Below are 6,355 nucleotides of genomic sequence, written 5' to 3' on the forward strand. Positions count from 1 at the left end.
AGCAGTAACGCCGGTACAGCTCACAGTTTTGTAATAAAATAAATTAAAATAAAATATTAGGGGAGGCTTTTAAATGAAATCTACTTCTTTGTGCGAAAATGTGCAGTGGCTGACTGCCTAGGTGCGAAGTATGTCCTTCAATTTGTGGTGCCGGAAATGAATGCCAGAGCCCATTTTTAGTGAAAACAATCCATGGAAGACCGGGTTTGATGTTAGGGTGGCTATGCGAGACGTAGTACGAATCACACAAAGTCCGAGGCTCTAAATGTTTGGCATTTCAAAGTTGGGACAGAAAGTGCTGAGGTCATTAGTCGGTGACTCGAGAGTACCCTCCGCAAACGTTAAAGTATGTACAGGAAGGAGGAAACATTCATGGGAGCTGTACACGACTCTGTCGGCTATTCACTGATAGACTTCAACAGAAGGGAAATCCGCGGCGACTGAAGAGGCTACGTAGTCGAGGATATCATCAAACTAGCATCGCGTCGATGTATCTCGGCCAATCCTTAGCGACAATTCTTTCACTGCAGCGAGAAATTTGTGAGTGGCTCAAACTTTCTTTAGCAAATGTAAGACATTACACAGATTTGCTTTAACAGTGCATTCAAATTCTCTAATTGCCTTTTTTGGCGCATTCAGAGGCAGCTCGAACTTATGCAGCATTGTTGAAGAAGGTCTGCTCAGTGTCATTTGAATACTTTTAGTTGCTTGCCGTCAATCAGGTGCAGGCGTGGAACAAATACAACACTTGGGACAACGCATAGCTCTCACCAGTTCTGTTAAAAGCCCACAATACAAAATTTGTTGACTGTTCAATTGAGAGGCCACAAATTCATGGCACTGAACATAAAGGAAGGAAGCGGAAGGAAGTATAAGCAGAGGAGGGGAGGTGAGCAATCTGGAAGGCGTGGAAGCACCGCGGAATTTCCTGCACCAGTACAACAATAATGCAATAGTGGCATGAATTACAACTACGGTTCCGAAAAGTGAATAGGAAAATCTTTACAAGGCAACGACTACGCCATAAAATTCACCAAATATTTTATTTTTTACGCTTCTGGTCTTCTAAAAATTAAGAGTTAAGGGGTAAACAGTTGCTTTTATTTGATCTCTTGTCAGTCGCACCTTTCCTCCTACCAACAAGCCATTCTCGATCCTGATCTACGCACATGGATGCATGCACATTACCGTAAATCCACTCACCTGTTCCTTCAAAAGGCAAACCTTCTTGGGCTTATTCTCCTATTGCTTACTGAGTTCCCCATTCACCTTCAATTCGCTCAACCTTCAGTGAATTTGGGATCCATGCGCCTAATCGCCTCTGACTCATCTGTCCACTTATCAGCCGCCCATCTGCAAAATCCATCGATGATTTAGATCTTTCCAGGAAACCGCAATGCTGTAATGGAAGAGTGATGGCGTATTTCGCGTACCAGTGGTCTCTTCCATCATGTCAGGGGCCGTCCTACTATACCTCAAATATCGAATACAAGGGTTTTGGCACTTAATGAGGTGATTGGTGTCTCCTCATTGTTCCGCGTCTGTCCAGTCGGTCATAGATGTCCCACTAATCCGGCGTGAATATGAATGCTAAGGCGAGAAGGTAAATACTTTCCTCCTCGGGACTTTAAGCAATGGATTCGTCAGCCCATTAACCAGTTTGTCTTTTCATTTTCCGAACTGTTTATCAGTCCTCGTGGAGCTTGATTCAGCCCTTTGGAGATTCAACTGTCCAAAATTGGAGACTAAATTCGTTAAAAATGTCGTTTTGTGTCGTCGTAGGGTAAAATGGGTAATTATGTGTCATTGTCAACCTGGAAACGGTTGGGAATCTATTGTAAAGATTGAGATGTGCCTTCGTTTGCCCCAAAACGCTCCTCCAGCTCAGCAGCTGTGAGGAAGCATATGAACACCTGCTCAGACTGTGCTAAAGATGTTACGCAAACCTTGTTTGGTTTTGAGTATAGCCTGCCATTCTTGCCAGTGTTGCACTTCCCTACCTGTCACCACCTGCACTGCGGCAGCGGTGAAACTGATTTGGTAAATTTGCTTCACGTCCAAATGTGGCTCATCTCACTGGTTTCAATAGCCTCCATATGTCATACTGAGGCGATTTACTTTAAACACAGAGTTGGAAACCTAACGATGTCCAGCAGTGAGAGATCTTTCTGTCGTGAAAGTGCAGAGGGATGAAATAATGAGAGGTACACTGCAGGATTTTATGTTATGGATTTCGTATGAATCGTCCATGTTGTCGAAAGATCACAAGGCGAAAAACAACTCACCAGGTATCTCTGATGACCAGCCAATGCTATTTAGGAGGTTGGCACTTCAAGTTGCTGATGAGGTAAGACATCACGGTCAACATTTAACTTACTTGCAATGTAATTTTCTTCGCTCATACGTCGTAGAAACAACTTTGTTCCTTGGGGTAGCGGTAGTGGCTACAATCAGTTGGACGTCCAGAGAGCCCCTTATTCATCACGGCAGTGGTGCGGCCCTTTTAAGGCTTTTCAGTTCACTCTACGAGGAGGACTTTAGATACACGCGAATGGAATTAAAGTTGTGCACTCGACAGAGACCTGCTGGTCAAAGTATCCAGCAAATGACATCCCTTGGCCCTTTCGAGACTTCCAGAAGTCCATACTGAACTCGTGGTGGACAACTACTCACAATAATTGCACTGAACTGTACAAACAGAGCAACGGCCACTCAGACCTGGAACATCAGGCTTGGGTGTATACTTTGGTACTCCGCTAACCACTTTACTGACACACATGCATCATCATTACAAACTTCTCATCTGAAGTCCTCATTAGGAGCTTGATAGGTGAGAGGCAACTCCAGTCCACAATGCTCTGCGGTGTGCTTCATGAGATTTGTCTGCACAGTTTACGACACCCCTTTTCTTCTTTACAGCCACATTTATGACCAATCGCTATCCCCGTCGTTCTCAAACACTGGACATAGTGGATAGGGTCGCAGCGCTAGTAGTGCAAAATCCTAGGAGGCCTGGGCAAACAAGCTCTACCATAAGCAACCTGCACCAGACCCTGGACAACGGTACAGTTCCCCTCATCTCGTCCGTTCACTTTGCTTCCGCAATGTATGTCCTTTGACTAATTGGGTTGGGTTCACTTTACTGGGCATTATGTAGACAGTGAAATTCGGCGCTGGAGACCCAGTCCATGGCCATAATGTGTACAAGCTGAGTCATCTTTAATTTATACTATTTAAAGGAAAACTCTAACCCCACTCCCAACCGTCTAGCCTTGGTAACCGCCCCTACTGTTGTTTTCTGCAATGAGAAGTATTGGAGTAGCTTGCAACCTCGAACACGCTAAAGACGGCCTTCCTGCTGAGCCCCTCCTGTTTCTCACTTTGGCTGCTCTAGTAATCGCTCTAAGTCTATGGGCAATCAGTCACCGCAACCGCATGAGACCTGGATGACTGGGTGACTCAGGCTCAAAATTAATCCTAAGATTATTCATGTCCACATAATGAAGGGGCACACCTTTTCCTCCATTAATCCCTTGGTCATGTGCATACCCGCAACTTTGCTGTTGAGTGCACTCTTAAACTTAGTCGAGTTAATCCAAATAAAAAGAGGACACGTCAAAGTAACAGCTTCAGCCACGATTCGCATATTCATTTGCAAGACAATGCGTAACAGTTGAACGATTGTGCATTTCTAGATTAGCGTCAAGTGCTGATGTCAACCAAGTGCCCTTTAAAGGAATGGACCCAAAGCATCGGAGAATGGATGACTGTCGTCGCTTGAGAAATGAAGGGATAGCTCAGGGAAGGAGAAGGATTTGAAGGAAACAACTCATAAGAGTTGGTTGAAATCTGGGCCTCTCCTACTTGCCTGTCAAGTGAGGCGTTTGTGCAATGAATACTTTTTTCCGCGAAGGAGAACAATAGCCTACCCAATCGCCTTAACCAACTGCACGTCTTCATCTACCACTACTTACCTTTCACAAGCTCCTCTCTTCACAGGTATACACCAGCCCAGCTTTGCTCTCCTCAGAAGAAGATGCCTTAACAAGTGGTGATGACATCGTTTCCATGTGTATGCCCTGCTTTTCGTTATTCACCTTCACTCCTTGCGACAATGCCTTACGCGATTGGCACAGCTCAGAGCACAATAACAACGCTCCATAATTCAACAGGAGAAGACGTCGATGCAAAATTTGATTTGGAGGGTTGCGCAAGTACAAGATATTCAAGTAATACAATTGCCGCACTCCGCTTTGTGAAGACGCCTTTTGATACACCCAACCAGAGTGGAGCCACACCTGCTCGTCATCACTGATGAGTCGAATAGTGGAGACCCAGGCACAAGCATGGAGATGAAGAAAAGACAATATGTGCATCACCACATTTATTCAACAAGTTGCAAAGTGCCACATGCTCATTTTCGGTAGGAGAAAGGTGAAATATATTATTGTGGTTTAGTAGGAGTTGGAGGAGTAATCGGGGTTCCCGCGTTCTCGGACAGTCGATACGACCATCGGACGTTACGAATTGTCGTACTGGTGGACAATCCGCAAGTGCGCTAGTGAGTTGCAAAACGCATGAAATGGGATTATGGGAAACGATTGTTGAATGAATGAATTGTACAAGGGAATATGCTCTCCCTTTCCTAGCACTTGTTTTCTGTGAATGTAACCACTCAGACGCCGAGTGCCAACCTGTGCAATCATTGCCTTCACGTGGCGAATTGCTCCTACAGCAAAAGCAGTGGGCCAAATGTCGTTCGAGGATGACAAACGCATGCTCAATGGTGGGTTTTGGGGCAGTCCCTCTTATCAGAGTGGAGGTGTCCATCTTTCCCCACTTACAATGCCTTCCCGGCTCGCATTCATGATGATGCCTTATTTATGCCACTGAATTGGCTACTCATAACTTCGTCTTAATGTACTCCAGCCAATATGACACCAGTCTTTTCCCACATTCTCCATCATTTCAATGCTGTGTACTTGAGTGCACACCCATACAATTTCTAAGAGGCCAAATATATACACACATATCAGATATTCCACGTCCTATCCAATTGGCATTCACACTGTCAAACAATTCATGGCCATTTCACTCGGCTTCGCATTGCGGTTGATGCTAATGCTGTTGCATAAGCAGCCGCCTTTGTCACCAGTCGTGACAGATGCTCCAACTCTGTAGACAAACAACGTGAAACCACTTCTTTCACGTAATTACACCGTTTCCAAAACGTGCCGAACGGGTTTTGTTTAAGGTTGGGCTTGCTGCAGGCGTCTCTTCTAAGCGAAATGCAAACTAATGTCAAATTCAACAAGTGAAGTTGGCCTTGCAACTGCATTTGCCAGCAAAAGCCACCACTGGTCCTGAGGAGGAAGAGGTGAATGCAACCTTTGACTATTCACAAAAACTTGACCATTCGTAGTGGTCAAACATTGCTGCAATTCATGTACTGCCCAGCAATGCCTCCACTTTTCCTTCATCCACCTTCAGCTGATGCCCACACCCCCTCCATATCAGCGCGTGTCTCTCACCTCACGCTTGTCAGATCTAGCAGCACTTGCTCCACCCAATCAGCAGAGTTTCACATTCTGACAACTGGTGGCAATGGCTGATAATTGAGGCTTTAGGACTCAATCCAACCATTTCGCAAACTAGTACTAGTCACTGTGGTTGCCGCTCTTCACCATCACGGCCTACGCTGAAGGTTGGGGTGTGAAGATGAGACTTAGTGCCTTACCTTCGTAATTCAGTCTAGCTAATGACAGAGCTGAACATGAGACGGTGCTCTTCAAGCACCAGTCAATACAGATTTGTTGATTTGCTCAGTAGTAAGAGACCCACCAATCGCACACAAATGGTTGGTAGAGATATAATACTCAGTGCTGACTTAAGTGTGTGTAAAATCAACACACCATCCAAGTCCCACAGAGCCGCACCAACGAGGCACTCAGTCCTGCGCACGAAAAGTAGCAACATCTCATCTACTAGGCGATTTCTCAGTAGACATCCTTACACGATGGCAAGACATGCAACACACTCGCACCACTTACTTCGGGTTCAAGCAAACACTAGGACTTAGGAAGAGCAGCAAATGTTGACTAGCATTAACGAACGCCAATGCACTTCCTCCAGGAAAAAAGCCATAACAAGCCATTAAACAGAAGTAAGGGCACAAATGTCATGCACAAAACGGACGCTAACCAGTATATCGGGCTAAGGGTTGGTAATTTCCCTCAGGGTTCTATCTGTCGCCACCCTCAACACCTTCATCGCCTACACCTTTTCAGAGGGCTCCATGTAGATGTCGATTGCCTCCAACATGAGAATGTTTCCTGGTGACGAAGACATCTCCCTA

Source organism: Echinococcus granulosus (genome assembly GCF_000524195.1).
Source record: "Echinococcus granulosus chromosome Unknown EG_S00028, whole genome shotgun sequence".
Taxonomy (NCBI): Eukaryota; Metazoa; Platyhelminthes; class Cestoda; order Cyclophyllidea; family Taeniidae; genus Echinococcus; species Echinococcus granulosus.